This window comes from Tachyglossus aculeatus, chromosome 3 (genome assembly GCF_015852505.1).
Source record: "Tachyglossus aculeatus isolate mTacAcu1 chromosome 3, mTacAcu1.pri, whole genome shotgun sequence".
NCBI lineage: Eukaryota > Metazoa > Chordata > Mammalia > Monotremata > Tachyglossidae > Tachyglossus > Tachyglossus aculeatus.
This window is the reverse complement of record NC_052068.1, coordinates 77,172,520-77,192,553: the sequence shown is the minus strand read 5'-3', so window position 1 is coordinate 77,192,553 and position 20,034 is coordinate 77,172,520. Positions and strand designations below refer to the sequence as shown.

The 20,034-nt window shown below is 41.9% G+C and overlaps 1 protein-coding gene and 1 non-coding gene across 3 annotated transcripts in view; one reads left to right on the top strand and one right to left on the bottom strand.

Moving 5' to 3' along the window:
* Nucleotides 1-20,034, bottom strand: part of PDZD2 (PDZ domain containing 2) — a 320,362-nt gene that overhangs the window by 254,232 nt on the left and 46,096 nt on the right. The window lies entirely within an intron of this gene.
* On the top strand, nt 13,455-13,592 carry LOC119926254. Its single transcript, XR_005450142.1, has one exon. It is a non-coding gene; the product is annotated as a small nucleolar RNA SNORA7 (small nucleolar RNA).

Here is a 20,034-nt window from a genome sequence, read left to right as displayed (position 1 = left end):
TGATGACAGGTGTGGCCTTATTAACAGCAATGGAGGCTATAAAAGAAGTTCTTGGGTGTCACTACCATAAACTTCCTGGAAAAAGGGTAATTGAGGTAGAGGAGAGACCAAAATATGAAGAGGCAAGACAGGAAAACCAGTACACTTTCAGGATTGCCCCCAAAATGCAGGTTAAATCATCACCCTAATTACCTGAGTTGCCACTATTGCTTCGTTTAACAGCCAAAAAGCATAAGACAGCGCGGGGCTGTTTAAGCTCTTCCACAGGCTGAGAGAAAGTAAAACCAAAGTGGGAAGGTAGTTCACACTTCTAAATAGACTAATACTACACTACTAATAATAATGGTATTTGTTAAGCGCTTACTATGTGCCAGGCACTGTACTAAGCACTGGGGGAGAGGGAGAAGCAAATCGGGTTGGACACTGTCCCTGTCTCACGTGGAACTGAGTTTCAATCCCCAGTGTACTGATGATGTAACTGAGGCACAGGGAAGTGAAGTGACTCGCCCAAGGTCACACAGCCGACAAGTGGCGGAGCTGGGGTTAGAACCCATGACCTTCTGACTCTAGGCCAGTGCTCTATCCACTATGCCATGCTTCTTCCCATAATAATAATTATGGTACTTGTTAAACACTATATGCCAGGCACTGTACTAAGCACTGGGGTGGATACAAGAAAATCCAGTTGGACACAGTCCCTGTCCCATATGGGACTCACAGTCTCAATCCTCATTTTACAGATGAGGGAACTGAGAGGCCCAGAGAAGTGAAATGACTTGCCCAAGGTCACACAGCAGACAAGCGTCGGAGCTGGGGTTAGAACCCATGACCTTCTGACCTCCAGGCCCATACTGTAGCCACTACACCATGCTGCTTCAGATGTGAACCATCTTTTACCTTGTAGGTTGACATTTGACTACACTTCCCAAGCGCTTAGTACAGTGCTCTGCCCACAGTAAGCGCTCAATAAATACGATTGATTGATTGATTGACTAGCTCCCATTTGCCAACTGGCTGAGAGACCTAGGCGTGTACTCTCGTGTGCCACAGTCTTGTTCCCCTTAAGTGGTGGGTCACAACTCAACTGGAAAAAAGAAAGTTGAGGAAAAAAGCAGCCGTCCTCTAGATTGCAGTTGCTGTATCCGTAGGCACGTCTTCCGCACAGAATTATGAAAGATTGTAGAGAGAACCTCTCTCTTGACACATTGGCTCTCCAGTTTTTTTGTTTTGAATCTGGAACAAATAGGATTTTCATTGATCAATTTGCAAATACCTAGAAAAGTACCAATTGGGCCTTTTGGCTTTCTGCTTGCCTTCTAGGGCAGAGAGGCAGACCTTGAAGACAAGGAAACAAGAGACATGACATTTAAAGGACAAAAAAAAAAAAAACCAACCCAAAAAATCTACAGATAAAAGGTGAAAAACGATTGTCTGAAGACAAGTACAACAGAGAAGGATCTGGAATGGGAAGATGGTAAAACTGGACCATAAATGGAATACATGTGAACAAAACTGTGCTGGTGTGAAAAAGAAAAAGAGAAAGAGAGAGAGGATGGAGGGAAGGGCAAGGTAGCATTAACTGTGTGATAAAAAGGGAGGTAATTATTTACCATCAGCATTAGCCAGGCCCTTAGTAGAGAACTGTGAATGGTTTAGGGGTCCATTTTCTGGGGGAAATTGGAGAGAATCCAAAGAAGAGTCACAAAAATGAGTTAGAGATGGAAAATAGGACCCAGTAAGTTAAAAAAAAGTTGGAGGTTGTTTAGTCTAGAGAAAAGGTGGTTTAAGTGCAACTTAATAACTGTCTTCAAATATCTGAAGGATTATTATAAGGAGGATGCTAACCATCTGTTTGCCATTTCCACAAAGGACACAAGAGGAAATGTTTAAATTTCCAAAGATAAAACATTTAGGTTCGACATAGGAACAACTTCCTGTTAAAAAGGCTGACTGAACAGTGAACAAGGCTACCAAAAAAAAGCTGTACAATAGTCATATTCTATTTATCCATAGAGGTTTTTTTAACCACTTGTGTAATACATCTAGATGTACCCCTACCTTGAGGCAAGAGAACTAAACTAGATGATTTCTTGGTGTTCTTCCCAGTTCTACAATTCTACGCAAAAAATGGTTTGAATCCTATGTTAAAATTTTCCATAGTTTTTCTGTCCACTAAGCATTTTATTGCATCTTGTTGCTGGTCTGCTGGGGAAGGCAGGAGAAGGGGCTGAGAAGAGGGCAGAGAAGTCACTGGTTCCAACCACCCAAGAAAAGGAGCCTAGTGTCATCCACAGGAGCGGCCCAGAGCAATCTGAAGGATTTAACATGTGCTAAAGGTGGCCTGGTGTGGCCTGAAGATAAGGAGAGGAAAGGGGTACAGAGAAGAGAAGAGGGATGGAGGAAAACATCATGAGCTAGCACCTAGTAGACTCTTAATAAATAGCATGATGATTTATTTAGGAGAAGCAGTGTGGCTCAGTGGAAAGAGCACAAGCTTGGGAGTCAGAAGTGAAGTTACTTCACTTCTCTGTGCCTCAGTTCCCTCATCTGTAAAATGGGGATTAAGACTGTGAGCCCCATGTGGGACAACCTGTTCACCTTGTATCCCCCAGTGCTTAGAACAGTGCTTTGCACATAGTAAGCGCTTAACATATACCATCATCATTATTATTATTATTTATAAGTAATTATAATTTGTTACTGGGCATAACCAACCCTTAATAAACTAATTTGGAATTAATTCATTGAGAGCCTGTGGATACAACCATGGAATTGCTACTTTCTTCAGCTCATACCTGAGGCACTCTGAGGATTAGAACGTCCAAATGGTTTGGATTCTGGTTTAACAAAAACATCTCTCTCTGTGGGCACAGGTTTTATTATACCTAATTTTCTTGAACCATATGGTCTGATGAACCCATCACCCAACTCTTGCTTTTATGAACTTACTATATTCACCCTTAGCATTCTTGCATATATGTTTATTCAATTATGAATTTTGACTATTCTAGTCGTAAATATATTTATGTTCATCTCCCTCATTCGGATGTAAGTTCCTTGTGGGTGGGGAAAATATTATTCATTTAATCATATGTATCGAGCGCTTACTGTGTGCAGAGGACTGTACTAAGTGCTTATTATTATTATTGTTATTATCATTATATTTGTTAAGTGCTTAGTGTGTGTCAAGCACTGTTTTAAGCACTGGGGTAGATACAAGATACCAGGTCAGACGTAGTCCTGGTCCCACATGGGACTCAGAGTCCAAGTAGGAGGGAGAACAGGTATTGAATTCTCGCTTTTTTTTAAAGTTGAGGATACTGAAGCCCAGAGAACCTAAGCACCTTGCTCAAGGTCACACAGAAAGGAATTGCAATCCAAGCCTTCTGACTCCCACGCACATGCTCTTTCCACTAGGCCACGTTGCATCCACTAGGCCATGTATCACTTCTTCTGTCCTTCCTCAGCACCTAATTCATTGCACTGCATTAAGTGAGTGTTTAGGAAGTGCTATTATTACAAAACTATATCATTATGTACATCTCAGAACATAAGCACCTTCGAGGTAGGAGACGAGTGTATGGTTAACTCCAACATGTCTTTACGAAATCAGTGGTGTGAATTCACTGGGCACTCAATAAATAATCAAAGATTACAAATGATTGGTTGATTTAATGAGTTAATAATAATGATGGCATTTATTAAGCGCTTACTGTGTGCAAAGCACTGTTCTAAGCGCTGGGGAGGTTACAAGGTGATCAGGTTGTCCCACAGGGGGCTCACAGTCTTAATCCCCATTTTACAGATGAGATAACAGGCACAGAGAAGTGAAGTAACTTGCCCAAAGTCACACAGCTGACAAGAGGCAGAGCCAGCATTTGAACCCATGACCTCTGACTCCAAAGCCCGGGCTCTTTCCACTGAGCCATGCTGCTTCTTATTGTCATGATGGAAAAAGCTATAAAAATAAATAGCATTACTATTGAGCAACTGAAGGTATACCACCAGCCGTACCAGGACAAGAGCTACAAGTACAACCTGCTGTATGAGGAATACACCCATACCTTTCACGTACCACCCCGCCACCACACACACACATACAACACATTCATTCATTCACTCATTCATTCATTCAATCGTATTTATTGAGCGCTTACTGTGTGCAGAGAACTGTACTAAGCGCTTGGGAAGTACAAGTTGGCAACATATAGAGACGGTCCCTACCTAACTAACAACAGACTCACGTCGGTCAGGGACTCTGTCTGACTTATTTAAAGTGCCTCTACCCCAGTACTTGGCGCAGTGCTTGGCATAGAGTAAACATTCAACAAATACTACAATTATTATTATTATATAATGGGAAGTAGCATCCCCTCTCAGGGTCGCACCTGGAGAGTTTCCAGTACTCTTACCAGTCTCAGCTATGGGAGGGAGAGTGAAGTTTGGCCCATGGCTAGCGAGTGGAAGGCAATCTGCTACAAGTCAAAACTCACCTGTGCTGAGCAACAGCGGCACGGGAGAGAGTCGAGGGAGGAGACTCAAGTTTACCGTGCGGAAGGCGGCAATGGTAAACCGTTTCTGGATTTTTACCAAATCCGCTTCTTGGTAAAAATCCGAACACTACCAGAACGATCGCAGATGGAGATAGGGGCGTTCTGGGAGAGATGTGTCCAAGGTGTCGCTAGGAGTCGGAAATGACTCGACAGCATAATAATACAAGACAAGGGAAATCATCATCATCATCAATCGTATTTATTGAGCGCTTACTGTGTGCAGAGCACTGTACTAAGCGCTTGGGAAGTACAAATTGGCAACATATAGAGACAGTCCCTACCCAACAGTGGGCTCACAGTCCAAAAGGGAAATAGCATGGCTTAGTAAAAAGGGCATGAGCCTTGGTGTCAGAGGCCCTGGGTTCTAATCCCAGTGCTGTCATTTACCTGGTGTGTGAACTTGGGCAAGTCACTTAACCTCTCTGTGCCTCAGTTTCCTCATCTGTAAAATAGAGATTCAATACCTGCTCTCCCTCCTACTTAGACTGTGAGCCCTGTGTGAGATCTGATTATCTTGTATCTACCCCAGCACTTAGTACAGTGCTTGACATATAGTAAGTGCTGAACAAATACCATGATGATTATCAAAGAGGTCACCACTTTCTAGAACATCTTCATAAAAAAAGATAAGGCACAGTCGTGTTTTCTCTCTCCAGCTTGTCAGATCACCACAATTTCAACCAAAAAGCTTAGAGTTCAAAGACAAATGAGTGTTTTGTGGAGAAGTGGAGATATTAGCAAAGCATATCCAACCTCTGCTCACCAGTCCCTTTTCTACACATTCTCAGGAGTAGCCTGCCACCTCCAATTACTCCTTATTTTATCACAAATATCCTAAAAGTCACGCCTTTAGAACTTACCTGCTTTCCCTAATTCAGTCTAATTATATAGGAATACTGAGGGGGTCAGATATGCTCCTAACACCAACTATTTTGATGCTGAATCTATTCTCTCATTCTCTTATTGATGCTTACTAAGTTCTATATTTCACAGACTGATTCATGAGTAAAACTGAGATATTAAACTGGTTCAGAAAGGAAAATGAACTAAACATTAGCAAAACACAAACTTCCCTGAACCAGATGCTAAGAACAGATCCTCTCCCAGTGGAGTAATTCCCCATGTGAATATAAACAAAAAAGAACATAATTATACAAGTGTTTGCTAAGAGATCCAGACCTTATGAAGTTATGAAAGCGACGGAAGGAAAAAAAAAAGTGGAAATTCCCAGGAGAACAGTTCACACGACGCTCTGGAAATACACTGAACAATACCAAGCAGAGCATGAGAAGAAATCTCAGGATTTAGATATGAACCTCACAAATATCTTTTAAAGGTCCTAAAGCTAAACAATTAACATGTCTCAAAAATGAAACCTCTGCCAATGAGGTCAGAATGAACATTCAGAATTTCTCTGCACAACTCAATTCTCCATACAATTCATGCCCTCCCCAGTCATGATTTGGCTACCTGCCAGCTTCACATACAAACTACCAAACCCATTTCTCCAGACAACCCAGCTCCTTCCTGTTTTCCTCCTTAGTCAGGGTGTGCTAACAGTTTAACAGTTTTACATGGGCCAGGCCGGAAATAAATACCTAACCTAAAGGATGTGCCTGGGGCCCTCAATCTACTAATTGGACCTTGAAGCCTTAAAGTACCCATTCATGACATGCAGGCAAACCCATTTCACTCTTTGAACATAGTTGACCCAGCCTGGCACACTCCCGGGGTCAGACCTCATGAGAACTAGAGAAGAAATGTGGAACAAGAAATGCATCACAGAGACAAAAATGATTTTAGATCATCTGTTTTACTATATCCTAGGTTCAACAATGTCAACAAGAACCTCAAACCCCAAAGATAAGGCTATGCATTCCTGAATACAGCATAAATCACCCTTAACACAAATGAAATGAACAAAAAAGAGTCAGTTCCCTTTATCTTCCATGTACCAGAACAGTTGACTTTAAGTTGCAAATCGAAGCAGATGTTTCTGTGTCCGTAGACATGAATGACTTGCGTGCAGTGAGGATCATCTGGCACTAGTTTCTTTTAAATGAAACCTGGTGGTTCACTTGTGTCCCATGAACCTCTTAAACAACTAGATTTGAGCACAAGGAGGAAAGTCCTACTGTAGAATCCACTGATATTCAGCTTCTCTAATCTAATTTAAGGACTCTTGCCGGGAGTGGTGGAGAGCCGGAGGGCTGCCTAATCCAAATCCTGTTCTGGCTAATGATTTTAATATTATTTTGAACAGCTGAATTTGCAACACATTCAATCAATTGTTGGTATTTACTGTTCATAATTCACTGTTGTTCTACATAGTAGCTGTCTTTCCCTCCTTAGATTGTGATCTTGATGTGGGACAGGAACCTCATCTGATTGTATCATCCTTAATTCCGGTGCTCTACACATACATAAATCCACATAGGGCAAATCCAGGTTTCATCATAAAAGTTACGGAACCCTCTTGTTTATTAATGGTGCAAATGGAAGTAATCCCATTTTCAATACAATGAAAGTAGAATTTATTACCAGTTTTTTTTATTTCCAATTTACAAATAACAGTTGAAAACCACTAGGATGGCAAAAATGATTTTTGTGCTTTATGATCAGATGTTTGCTGACACCTCCGGACTAACCCAGGAATGTCAACTTCTGACTAGTGGTGTTACACTGTCCCTTCCCCCCACACTGCCAAGGTACCTGGTCTCTGGGAGCTGGCCTGGCCCTCCAGAAGAATTCCTTGAAGGAGAAACTTGTTGTACATCATTCCAAAAACATTATCCTTGTTTAAACAACATAATCCCTACAGACATGAGTTAAATGCTAAAGGCTAGGTTTACCTTGAGGGGATTTCGGTCAAAAACAGGTTTTTTTCCCCTGTAAAAATTCTTGGCAAAATTACACCTGTTCCCTGTTTTCTTCCCCAATAGAATGTAGAGAAACTTGAGTTTTTGTCTCTATTCAGCATTCTCTACATGTTATTTTTTAAAAAGTTCCTATAATCTGCAGTCAGAGGTGAACTAGCTGTATCTGACAGGCCAGGGGAAAAATTCTCCCCTGAAAAACCAGGTGATCTGGCAGAGCATTCATGCAGGGGCAGCTGATGATTTGGAGTGTCCAATGTGTTGTCACGAGTGGGATGTGTCAGCGGCTCACTCAGTAGCTGCTTCCCTTTTCCTTCTCCTGACAGAATACCCGACAAAACACTGGACTAAAGCTAAAAGGTTCTCAAGTCCTAATGCCTAATAACTGCAAGCCACGTAACCATAGATGTGGTAACTGATAGTACAATAAGGGAGAAGGATAAAGCCCCCCACCTTCTTTTTAACCAAAGGCAGCTTCAAAGTATAGTAATAAAATCAAACGATTTGAGGTTTCACCTTCTTCTGTTCACCTACAGCACAACCACAATTCAGATCAGGCACTTTCCAGTGAGTGCATCTAATTTAAGATCTAACGGCAGGTAGCAAGAGGAAATGAAGGGGTAGGAATGGGGAGAAGAAAGGAAGACCTGGATTATTCACAAATGGGATAGTTATTAAATAATTGTCGATTATAAATTGAGAATAAATGAACTAATTGGGCAGGGTTAAATTTGATGGGAGATCAGAGGGAAATCTAAAATCTTAGCTGTTACTCTCTCAGAATACTAATAATAATAATGATGGCATTTGTTAAGCACTTACTACGGGCCAAGCACTGTTCTAAGCACTGGGGGGATACAAGGTAATCAGGTTGTCCCACATGGGGCTCACAGCCTTAATCACCATTTTACAGATGAGGTAACTGAGGGCCAGAGAAGTTAAGTGACTTGCGCAAAGTCACACAGCTGACAAGTCATGGAGCAGGGACTAGAACCCATGACATCTGACTCCCAAGCCCGGGCTCTTTCCACTGAGCCATGCTGCTTCTCAAAACCTTCTTCAGCGGCAGTAAAGAGGATGCTGAATAAGGAAAAAAATACTTCGAGTCTCATGGAAAGGTTCTTTCTCCTCATAGCTAATAAATAGTTGATAAATGTGTGAACATCAAAGAATGAAGCAGTAAAATATATTTGGGGAGAATTCCCTTCACCTGCCCATTCCACTGAAAAATTTCATCCCATTCACTCTTTCCTCTTCTTCCTAGCTTCCTTTAAAGAACTCTCCCACTTGCTTCTAATTCTAGAACTATTTCTTGACACCTGTGAGAGCCCTTTACCACAATCGTGAAGATGAAGCTTTGAATTTATAGAACACTTTGATTTTTCTAACACACTTTTACATCAATTACCTTATTTTATCCTCACCGAATCCCTGGACTAGGGAGAGGCAGTCATTATTATCTCCATTTTACAGAGGAGATTCCATCTCCGCCAAGAGGTCTTCCCCAACTAAGCCCTATTTTCCCCTACTCCCTTCTTGTTCCGCATCACCCTTGTACTTAGATTTGTACCCTTTTTTCATCCCACCCTCAACCCGACAGCATTTATGTACATATCTGTAATTTATTTTAATGTTTGTCTCCCCAACTAGACTGTAAGCTCCCTATGGGCAGGGACTGTGCCTACAAACTCTGTTACATTCACTCTTCCAAGAGCCTAGTATAGTGCATTGTACACAGTAAGCTCTCAATAAATGATTGCTTGATTGACTGATGAGGAAACTGAAGCCCAGAGAGATGAAACATTATCAACCTCTGCCTCCCTCTCATCCGGGTCCTTCCCAAGTTTTCCGCATAATTAAGTAATTTGCTCTAGACTGTAAGCTCTTTATGAGCAGGGGATGTGTTTGCTAATTCTGTTGTATCACACTCTCCAAAGCACTTAGTATAGTGCTCTGCACATAGTAAGCTCTCTCAATAAGTACGATTGATTGATTGATAGAAGTAAAGACTAAATTCATCTGCCCATTTAATCACTTGGTCCCCTTTTTCCATCCCACCTAAGTAACCCTCGATCAATTAACCAACCAATCAATCAATGGCATTTATCGAGTACTTACTGTGAGCAGAGGACTGTACTAAGTCCTTGGGAGAGTACGATACGATAGGTACAGTAGGTAGACGTGATTTTTGCCCAGAAAGGGCTCATAGACCAGAGGGGAGATAGACATTAAAATAAATTACAGATGGATATGCATAAAAGTGGTGAAGGCTGAGAGTGGTGGGGGGAAAATATCAAAGTACTTAAGGGGTTCAGATACAAGTACATAAGTGACACAGCAGGGAGGGTGAATGGGGAAATTGAGGGTTTAGTCAGGGAAGACCTCTTGGAGGAGATGATTTTAGTAGGGCTTTGAAGAGGGGGAGAGTGGCGGTCTGTTAAATATGAAGGGGGAGAAGTTCCAGTCCAGAGGGAGGACATGGGCAAGGGGCCAGAGGCGAGAAAGATGAGATCAAGGTACAATGGGTAGATTGGCATTAGAGGAGCAAAGTGTGTGGGTTAGGTTGTACCAGGAGATCAACGAGGTAAGGCAGGAAGGAGAGAGCTGATGGGGTTCTTTAAAGGAGTTTCCATTTGATGCAGATATGGATGGGCAACCACTGAAGACTTTTGAGGAGTGGGGAGACATGGATTGAGTGGTGTTTTAGAAAAATGATCTGGGCAGAAGGGTGAATTATGGACTGGAGAGGAGAGAGGGACTGAGTGAATTGGCTGATGCAGTAATCTAAGTGGGATATGGTAAGTGTTTGCATCAGCACGGTAGCTGTCTTTTTATGGATTTACTTCTCTAATCTCTGCAATCCCTTTTGGAATAGACCTCTTCCTTCCATCTTTCAAATTACATCATTTAAATCTCAACACAAGGCCCAACTCCTGAGACTTATTTTCCTGTTTAAAACTAGCCAGGCAGGTATAAATCTACCACAAAATATCCAGTCTAGCCCATCTCTCAAACAGGGTTGTTTTCCCCACTGTATGCAAGGACTCCATCCACTTGCACCTACAGGGGCTTCTTATAACCAGCAACAGTGACAGCGTATTAGTGCCAACCCATTAGTAGTCCCTATGGGCATTCCAACAGATCACATCCTGAACTACAAGAAGAAATGGGAAAAGAAGGGCATATGTTGTGTTAAGGAAGAGTTCGCCTTCAGGGAGGGTGCTAACTTTGATCTCGAGAGGGCCCATAAAACCTTCGATGTCTTAGCCTGGTCCGGTCCACAGGGTACAATCACATCAATGAATATTCTTTATAAGCCTCTATGTAATTATTAAAATAGCACACTCTATCATTGCATCCCCCACCTTTAAACTCACAGTGAAAGCCTGGATTTAAACTACCCCAAACATCAAGCACTTAGTACAGTGCTCTGCACACAGTAAGCACTCAATAAAAACAACTGAATCAAGGGCATGGTCATAGTCTTAGTAAATCATGCTAAAGTAAAGCTTATTTTTTTAATGTTACTTGTTAAGTGTTTGTGTCCGACTCCGTTCTAAGTGCTGGGGGTAGATATGAGTTTATTAGGTTGGACACAGTCTCTTTCCCTCATGGGGCTCACAGTCTTAGTTGGAAGGAGGAGGATTTAATCCCTATTTTAGTGATGAGGTAACAGGCACAGCTAAGTTAAGTGACTAGCCCAAGATCACACAGCAAATAATTGGTAGAGCCAGTATTAGAACCCAGGTCCTCTGACTCCCATGCTCATGGTCTTTCCACTAGGACATGCTGCTTTTCCAAAGCTTGTAGGCTAGGAGAAGGCTGAAAGCCCAGAGAGTCTCAGAATTTAAATGATGCCTCGTCAGCCAATTAAATACAAATTTTAAAAATCAAAGAAATGTCTTCCCCCTCCTTTAAAGTGCATCCAGCCCCATCTTGAAATAATTTACATTGCTAGCTTTAAACCCGCAAGTGTCCTTTCCATAATATTAGCCAGAGAAGGCTTCACTCATTGTTCCAAGCATGGTTTCACTTATGTCATAACGGCTTCCATCAATGCCCACTGTTCTCTATCAGCGAATTTCTAAATTTCATAGAGAGTCTAGAATTCAATAAGGGAATGATGAATAAAAAAGCCCTGTAAAATAATAAACAATAAGCATAAACGTGGTACACCCTAAGATAATCTTGGTTCGGGTTCATTCTGCCAAACACCATGTGTTTCATCTTCCCCATGAGCCTCTTTTCTTGTAAAAGCTTAGAGACTCTAATTTTGTTTTCCAATATTCTCCTTGCCATTGCATGACAGGGTTGGAGGAATCCCACACTTTTGACTGCTGTCCATATGGATTTGCTTATGCTGTTGAAGGCTGAGAGCCTGATTTGTTTGATCCATTTTTCCTGTCACTCCTCTATCCATCTCTCCAGCTTTTGTTTGAATTCCTTGGGCATCAAAGTTTTTTCTTACACATCAAAACTGACAGAGGTCCTAGAATTCAACAACAAATAAGCCAGGTCCCCCAAATCATTTTGAACTAAAATACGCTGCCAACTTGTACTTCCCAAGTGCTTAGTACAGTGCTCAGCACACAGTAAGCGCTTATAAATACGATTGAATGAATGAATGAATAAAACAAAATTTCCAATCTTTGCAAGTCACTGTGCACAGTTTGCTGCTTTGTTTACCAGCAAGACATTTGACAGAGTTGAACACTGTACTGATGGTGGCTTACTTACATCACTGGGGTAGAAGTAAGCTATTAGCTACCTGGAATGGGGCAGCATTCATTCATTCATTCAATCGTATTTATTGAGCACTTACTGTGTGCAGAGCACTATACTAAGCGCTTGCAATTAAATAATATAGGAAATGTGTCTGTTTATTGTTATATTGTACTCTCCCAAGCGCTTAACAGTGCTTTGCATATCGTAAGTGTTCAGTACATACAACTGACTGACCAACTGTCAGTGCTTGTTCCTCAACATCAGTTACTTTAAGGTGGACACTTTTCTTTATCCTCAGTCCCAAAACGAGTCTCCCAGACCAGGTATTCCACAATGGTGCAGGGGCTGGGCTGCTCCTCACTGGATAGTTGTGTGTGGCAAGGAGTGGACATGGCCCCAGTACAATGCCTGGCCATTCACTCGGGGCTGTGGTGTGGCGCCCAAATGACAAGTGGGCCAGACAGACAGTTAGTTGGCTACCAGCAATGCTGTCTGTTAGATAGTTAGGACACTGCCAAAGTGGTAGGCTGCAAAAACTCTCTAGACAGGTCTGGATGAATGCTAGTTACAGAACTGAAGAAAAGTTCTGACAGAGTCCTTATCGTCTCTTCTCCCACTCCTTTCTGTGTCACCCTTGCACTTGCACTTGCTTCCTTTATTCACCCCTTCCCCAGCCCCAAAGCACTTACGTGCATATCTGTAATTTATTTATTTATATTAGTGTCTGTCTCCCCCTCTAGACTGTAAACTCACTGTGGTCAGGGAACACGTCCTTCAACTCTATTAAACTGTTGTATTCTCCCAAGCACTTCGTACAGTGTTCTGCATACAGTAAGCACTCTGTAATTTATTTATATGTCTGTCTCTCCCCTCTAGACTATAAGCTTGTTGTGGGCAGAGAATGTGTCTGTTTATTGTTGTATTGTACCCTCCCAGGCACTTAGTAAAGTGCTCTGCAAAATGTAATTGCTCAATAAAAATAAACATGACTGACTGACTGAATGAATGAATAAATATGGTTGATTGATTGAAAAGGAAGATGCAAAAAAATACATGGCCAAGAATGTATAGGGGTTGCCTACACTTCCCAGAAGGGAGGAGTTGGTCTCCTCTACTATAGGTGGAGCGCTCCACCCACCTCTGGGAAGGACTTGGTTTTTCTCAGTCCCCATTCTGCTATCAGCCCTTCTCCCTGGCTGCTGGTTGCTAGAAGACTAGAGTGGTGAGGTATTTCTCTCTGTTTCACCAGAACCTGTGTTAAAAAGGGCTAGGGTGATTTAGTTTGGTGTAATTTAATTTTTCTCTCTCAGAATCACACCTGGTGAGTTTCCAGTACTCTACCAGTCCCGACTACGGGAGGGAGAGTCAAGCAGAGGCATACCCATTCCATTCCTAGCTTGGGCAGCGGTTAGTGAGTGGAAGGCAATCTGCTACGACTTTTGAAAAACTGCGTTGCTTTGGCAGTGTGGAATGCAGGAAGTCTTGTTCACGTGGCTTCCATCGTCGACTTTGTTCAAGAGCTTTATCCAAAGTTGTTTTGAATCCAGAATTAAGCTATGATCTCATTCTTGTTGTTTTTTTCAAATCCTGTAGTCGCCAGAAATATACCTGCTGTTTTAAACATCATTTTATTCCCCTTTGTCTCGCCCCAGTTCACCAGAAGGAACTGTGCATTTGCTGCCTTTCATTTGCTTTTGCACAGGAGATAATAATTATAATAATAATAATGATGGTATTTGTTAAGCGCTTACTATGGGCAAAGCACTGTTCTAAGCGCTTGGGGGATACAAGGTGATCAGGTTGTCCCACGTGGGGCTCCCAGTCTTCATCCCCATTTTACAGATGAGGGAACTGAGGCCCAGAGAAGTGAAGTGACTTTCCCAAAGTCACACAGCTGACAATTGGCGGAGCCGGGATAAGAACCCATGACCCCCGACTCCAAAGCCCGGGCTCTTTCCACTGCGCCACGCTGCTTCTCTATATCAGGAGATATGAACTGCCCTACCCACTTCCCCTCCCCATAGCACTTGTGCATATTTGTACATATTTATTACTCTATCTATTTTATTAATGATGTGTATATAGCTATAATTCTATTTATTCTGGTGGTATTGACACCTATCTCCTTTTTTTGTTTTGTTGTCTGTCTCCCCCTTATAGACTGTGAGCATGCTGTTGGGTAGACCATCTCTGTTGCCGACTTGTACTTCCCAAGTGCTTAGTACAGTGCTCTGCACACAATAAGCGCTCAATAAATACGATTGAATGAATCAATGAATGAATGAATGAAAACTCACCTGAGCTGGGCAGCAGCAGCATGGGAGAGAGTCGAGGGTGGAGAATCAGGTTTACTATCCGGAAGAAGGCAATGATAAATTACTTCCATATTTTTACCAAGAAGGCCCTATGGATACACTACTAGAACGACTGCAGATGGAGGTGGGGCATTCTGGGGTAGATGCATCCATGGAATCGCTACGGGTCGAAGATGACTCAATATCATAAGACAAGACAACTAAGTTTTGCATTTCCAGTTTTAAACTACAGTGGTTTTAAATACCATCCTGTAAACCTCAGTCTGTGCATCTCTCTGATGCTTTTCTTTCCCATCTGTAATGTTGACTATACCTTGTCTTTGGCCACGAATCTGTCTGGGAACTGGGAACCAGCCGTGATTACTGGAGCCTTTGTAGAATTAGTAAACAGATCTTCCTTAACCTCTCTGCCCACTTTTTGCCCCAGAATAAGATGACTATAGGAGTTAAAAAGAAAAAACCCTTGTTCAGTGTAAATCAACCAGGTTTCCCCAATCTCATGATGACTGTGCTTCTGTTTCTAAGGCTACTGATACAGCAAGCCAGCGTGTAATTTTTTTTTCTTGCTTAATGGTTTTTTCACCAGATACAGTCACTCTGCATCCTAACTCAGTGGATGCTTTAAGCAAATTTTATTCTTCGAAGCAAGATCCAATAGTTGAGGGTCTTTAGATTGTAAGCTCATTGTAAGCAGGGAATGTGCCTACTAACTGTTATATTGGTATATAACTGTTAGGTACTCTCTCAAGTGCTTAGAACAATGCTCTTCATACAGTAAGCACTCAATAAATACGATTGATTGATTGAGGCAGTCCCTCAGATTTGAAGGAGGCACAGCAACCTAGATTTTTTTAGACTCTGTTCAATAAATCAATCAACCAGTAGTATCTAGTAAGCATTTACTGTGTGCAGAGCACTGTGATAAGCACTTGGGAGAGTACAAGAGATATAGAAAACATGGTCCTGGCCCACAATAAGCTTAAAATTTAACACAAGGGCGTAATGACTGACTTTTCTGACTCCACATGGAATTGAGTTTACTATTTCGGTATGTAATAGAGCTAGTATTAGCTGTTGGGACCCCATAGATTTAAGACTATTAAAATCCCTTCGAAGGGGAAAATGTAAATCTATTTCCAAAAGTTATAATCCCAAGGAAGGTGTTTGACATCTTGTCTAAACTGCGCTTCCTTCAGATGTTTAAGCTTGGTGTGGAAAAAGGGGAGACCACCAATCTAGTTTACATGAAAAGAGAAATCTGTTTTCAAAGCAAATTCAATGGAAAGTTTCAGCACTTGCTTTCCCAGGGTCCAACATGGAAAAGAAGGTCTTTCAGATCACTGGTGCCCCAAGCTCACTAACATAACAACAATGAAGCTGTAACACAAAATGGAACTCGGTCAAAAAAGAAATACAAAGATACTTCTGTACATGATTTCAAAGGGGTTCTGCCACAAAAGCCTGTAAAATAGCTGAAATTCCATTCAGAAATCAGGCTCTTAATACCTGGTCGGAAACAAGTACTTTTGTTCCAAAGTTACAAATACGATAAACTTTAAAAAATGAATAAACCCAAGAGCAAGACAAAGATGAATTAGTACTCAAGCCCTCCTCCTTTCAATACTCCATGAAAATCAGCCAGTGAATCAATAGTATTTTTGAGTGTCTCCTGTGTGCAGAGCACTGTTGAAAGCACTTGTGAGAGTATAGTAACATAAAATCTAGCTGGGAGACAGACCCTAAAACAATTTACGTATAGGAAGAAGAATGACAAGTGATGTGCAGATGAGTGAGGGCTTAAAGTAATAGGACATGTAAGTCACTGTGTACAGAAATGCTACAGGTGGTTATGAGTTCCAAAACTGACACAGAAGTGCTGAGGTTGTACTTGAGGGATATAACCTGGGGAGATGAGAAATTAATCAAAGAAAGTCTCCTGTAGGAGATGAGATTTCAGAAGGGCTTTGAAGAAGGGGAAAGCTGTATTTGGCTGATACAAGTGGCAAGAAGTTTCAGGTAGGAAGAATGGCATGACAAAAGGGTTGGAGATGGGAGAGATGAGAGCAAGGCATAGTGAACAGGTTAGCTTGAGAGGAGCAAAGAGTGCAAGCTGAGTTATAGTGAGAAAAGAGAGTGGATTAGTAGTGGGGAGAGAACCAATTAAAAGGGCTGCTTTCAAGGTCTGCTTCACAACTCCTAAACCCTGAAATACTTCAGTCACATATTCATCTCTCAACCAAAGAGCAACAGTAAGGTGACTGAATGAGGCCTACATGTTTAGCCTCCATAATTTGCTTCCCCTTCATTAAGTCTTGGACTGTCATAAACCCTCTCTTATTTTTGAAGATTGCCAGAGGAAAGGATTCCAATCCCTCATTCCACACTCTGGAAATTTCTTATGTTCAACCAAAATCACTCTTGCTATTTAATCCTATTTCCCCTTGTTCTGCTGTCCCAGTGGATGAAGAAGAGTCTATCACGTTCATCTGTGGGAAAAACCCTTCAAATATTTGAAGACCATTATTCTTTCTCTCCTCAGGTTCCTTCCCCTTTCTTTTTAAGCCCTTTAATTACCTTTGAGCTATAGACTAAACCTCTGAATGACTACTAAGTTCTCCGTGTCCTTCTCCATCGTTCCTCTTCAATTGTGGAGCCCTGAACTATATCTGACCTAGCTGTGGATCCCAGCATATACCGTGCCTCTAAATTCATAAGGCAACCCTTTCCTTTCTGGGTAGTCAATGGGTAATCAAGGGGGGCAGGGTGGGCTAATGGAAAAGAAATAGGGATGGAAGTCAGTTTCTAAAACCAGCTCAGCCCTTTGCCAGTGGACCTCTCTGAGCCTCAGTTTCCTTATCTGTAAAATGGGAATTAAAAACCTGCTCTCCCTACCTCTCAGACTGTGAGTTCCATGAGGGGCAGGGATTGTGTCCAATTTGATTATCTTGCAAAATAATAATTGTGGTATTTTTTTTACTACGTACCAAGCGCTGTACTAAGCACTGCAAAATAATCAGATTGGTCAGAGTCCCTGTTCCATGTGCAACTCACCATCTAAAAGCAGGAAGGAAAACAGTTTTTATTCCTGTTTTACAGAGGAGGAAACAAGCACAGAGAAGTTAAGTGATTTGCCCCAAGTCACACAGCAGGCAGGTGGCACAACTGGGATTAGAACTCGCCCTCTGACTCTTGGGCTCTTGCTCTTTCCACTAGATCATGCTGCTTTAATAATCATCATAAAGCTGTACGCTTTACTTCATTTACATCTTCTTATAACTTGCATCAGAATACCATCACCTGCAAACAATAGACCAAGTTAAAGAAAACACTGGACTAGGGAATAATGTGAATCAAGAAAATACTGCTTGGTGCACTGAATGGAGGAAAAAACTCTTTGAACCACCAAGCAATTGAAAAATGCAAACAGGATACCAGACTGTATTAACAAATGGGTGTGAGGCCCAGTATTGTTACTGTATTAAGCATTTGCTGAACCCAAGCCAGGATGCTGTTTACAGTTTTGTCATTGTGCCACAGGAAGGATATAATTTTTATTGGAGAAAGGGCTGCATTGGGCAACAATGATGCTATCAGATCTCAAGAATGTAAGTTATGAAGAAGGGTTAAAAGATTTGGGTTGGTTCCCACTGGAAGAGGGAAGGCACTGAGAGAATGCTTGGTGCTTCAGAAAGGCAAAAGGAAAAGCAAATGGAACAGCAGAAGTTTGGAAATAATATGTTTAAAATTCATCAAAGCAGAACTAAGAAGCAGCGTGGCTCGGTGGAAAGAGCCCAGGCTTGAGAGTCAGAAGTCATGGGTTCTAATCCCGGCTCCGCCACTTGTCAGCTGTGTGACTTTGGGCAATTCACTTAACTTCTCTGTGCTTCAGTTACCTCATCTGTAAAATGGGGATTAAGACCGTGAGCCCCATGTGGGACAACCTGATTACCGTGTACCCCCCAGCACTTAGAACAGTGCTTGGTGTAAAGTAAGTGCTTAACAAATACTATCATTATTATTATTTTCATTATTAACTATTTCTCTTAGCTTTGGGATAATTCTTGTGATCACCCTTAATCTTCAATATACCTTTATCACACCACTGAAAGGACCCACTGCAAGCTACACATGTTATAAGCAGAAAATTATTTTCAAATAGGAGCCTCAAGAGGCCCAATTGCCACAAGCAGCCCCTGTCCCTCTTCCTCCTTCGCCCTTTGTCAGCCCAGTGGATTCTCTGACTGAACAGATAAGTCTCAGACCAAACCTGGTCTGAGAAACCTGACCTCCAGGCTTTTCCCAGAGTGGTTCCATGCCCATAGATTGACTCTAAATCTGGAATTTTCCTATTCATACATTTAATCACATTTATTGAGCACTTGTGTGCAGAGCTCTGTACTAAGCATTTGGGAGAGCACTATATAACAAACACATTCCCTGCCCACAGTGAGCCTACAGTCTAGAGGGGGAGACAGACATTAATATAAATTCCCCTCAGCAGAGAAACATTCAGAATAAAATGGCACTTCACAAGCTCCAGGACTCTCTCATCTTCCACTTTAAAAGCTCATGCCTCATTACAACTGCCCACATGAACCCGAAGGTCTGAGCTCTACAAGATATTAAGTGCTGATGCATTGAGTGTCTCACAGCATTATCCTCTATTTTTTTTCGATAGGATCACTTGAAAATTATCGAAATGTGCTGTTCTTTTATCCATATTTACCTGTGTTTCCTCTACCTATGCTTATTGATACATCTCAGAATTCAAATACTATCACAGTCCTTCAAAACAGTCTACTGTTGGTCAGAGTTGTGAAGATTTGCGTAGAACTACAGTAAAAAATACATAGTTCTCAATCGCCATTACCCTGGAAAACGAGCTATTCTTCAAGAGCAGACCCCCAGAGAGAGATGAGGGAACTAAGAGCAAAAGTGAGGAACTGGAGTGTTGCAACCTTTTCCTGTTTATCTGGCATTTTCCACAATCTATATGCACAGGCAGGAGATACTGGGGTCATCAGGCAAATCAGGACACAAACAGCATGAGCAAAGGAACTCACAGCTTTGAATAGTCTGGCCCCACCTACCTACAAACAAAGCTAAATAACTTCGGGGTGTTCACTGGGAATAGTGCAGTTGGCTCTCTAATAATAATAATAATAATAATCATTGTGGTATTTGTTAAGCTCTTACTTTGTGCCAGGCACTGTACTAAGTGCTAGGATAGATACAAGCAGATCAGGTTGGACACAGTCCCTATCCCACACAGGGTTCACAGTCTCAATTCCCATTTTACAGATGAGGTTCCTGAGGCACAGAGAAGTGAAGTGACTTACCCAAGGTCACACAGCAGACAGGTGGTGGAGCCAGGAATACAGTCCATGACCTTCTGGCTCCCAGGCCTGTGCTCTATCCACTATGCCATACTGCTATTATTCCACGATTGATTCCTGTCTCCAGACTGTAAGCTCACTGTGGGCAGGGAACATCATCATCATCATCAATCGTATTTATTGAGCGCTATGTGCAGAGCACTGTACTAAGCGCTTGGGAAGTACAAAT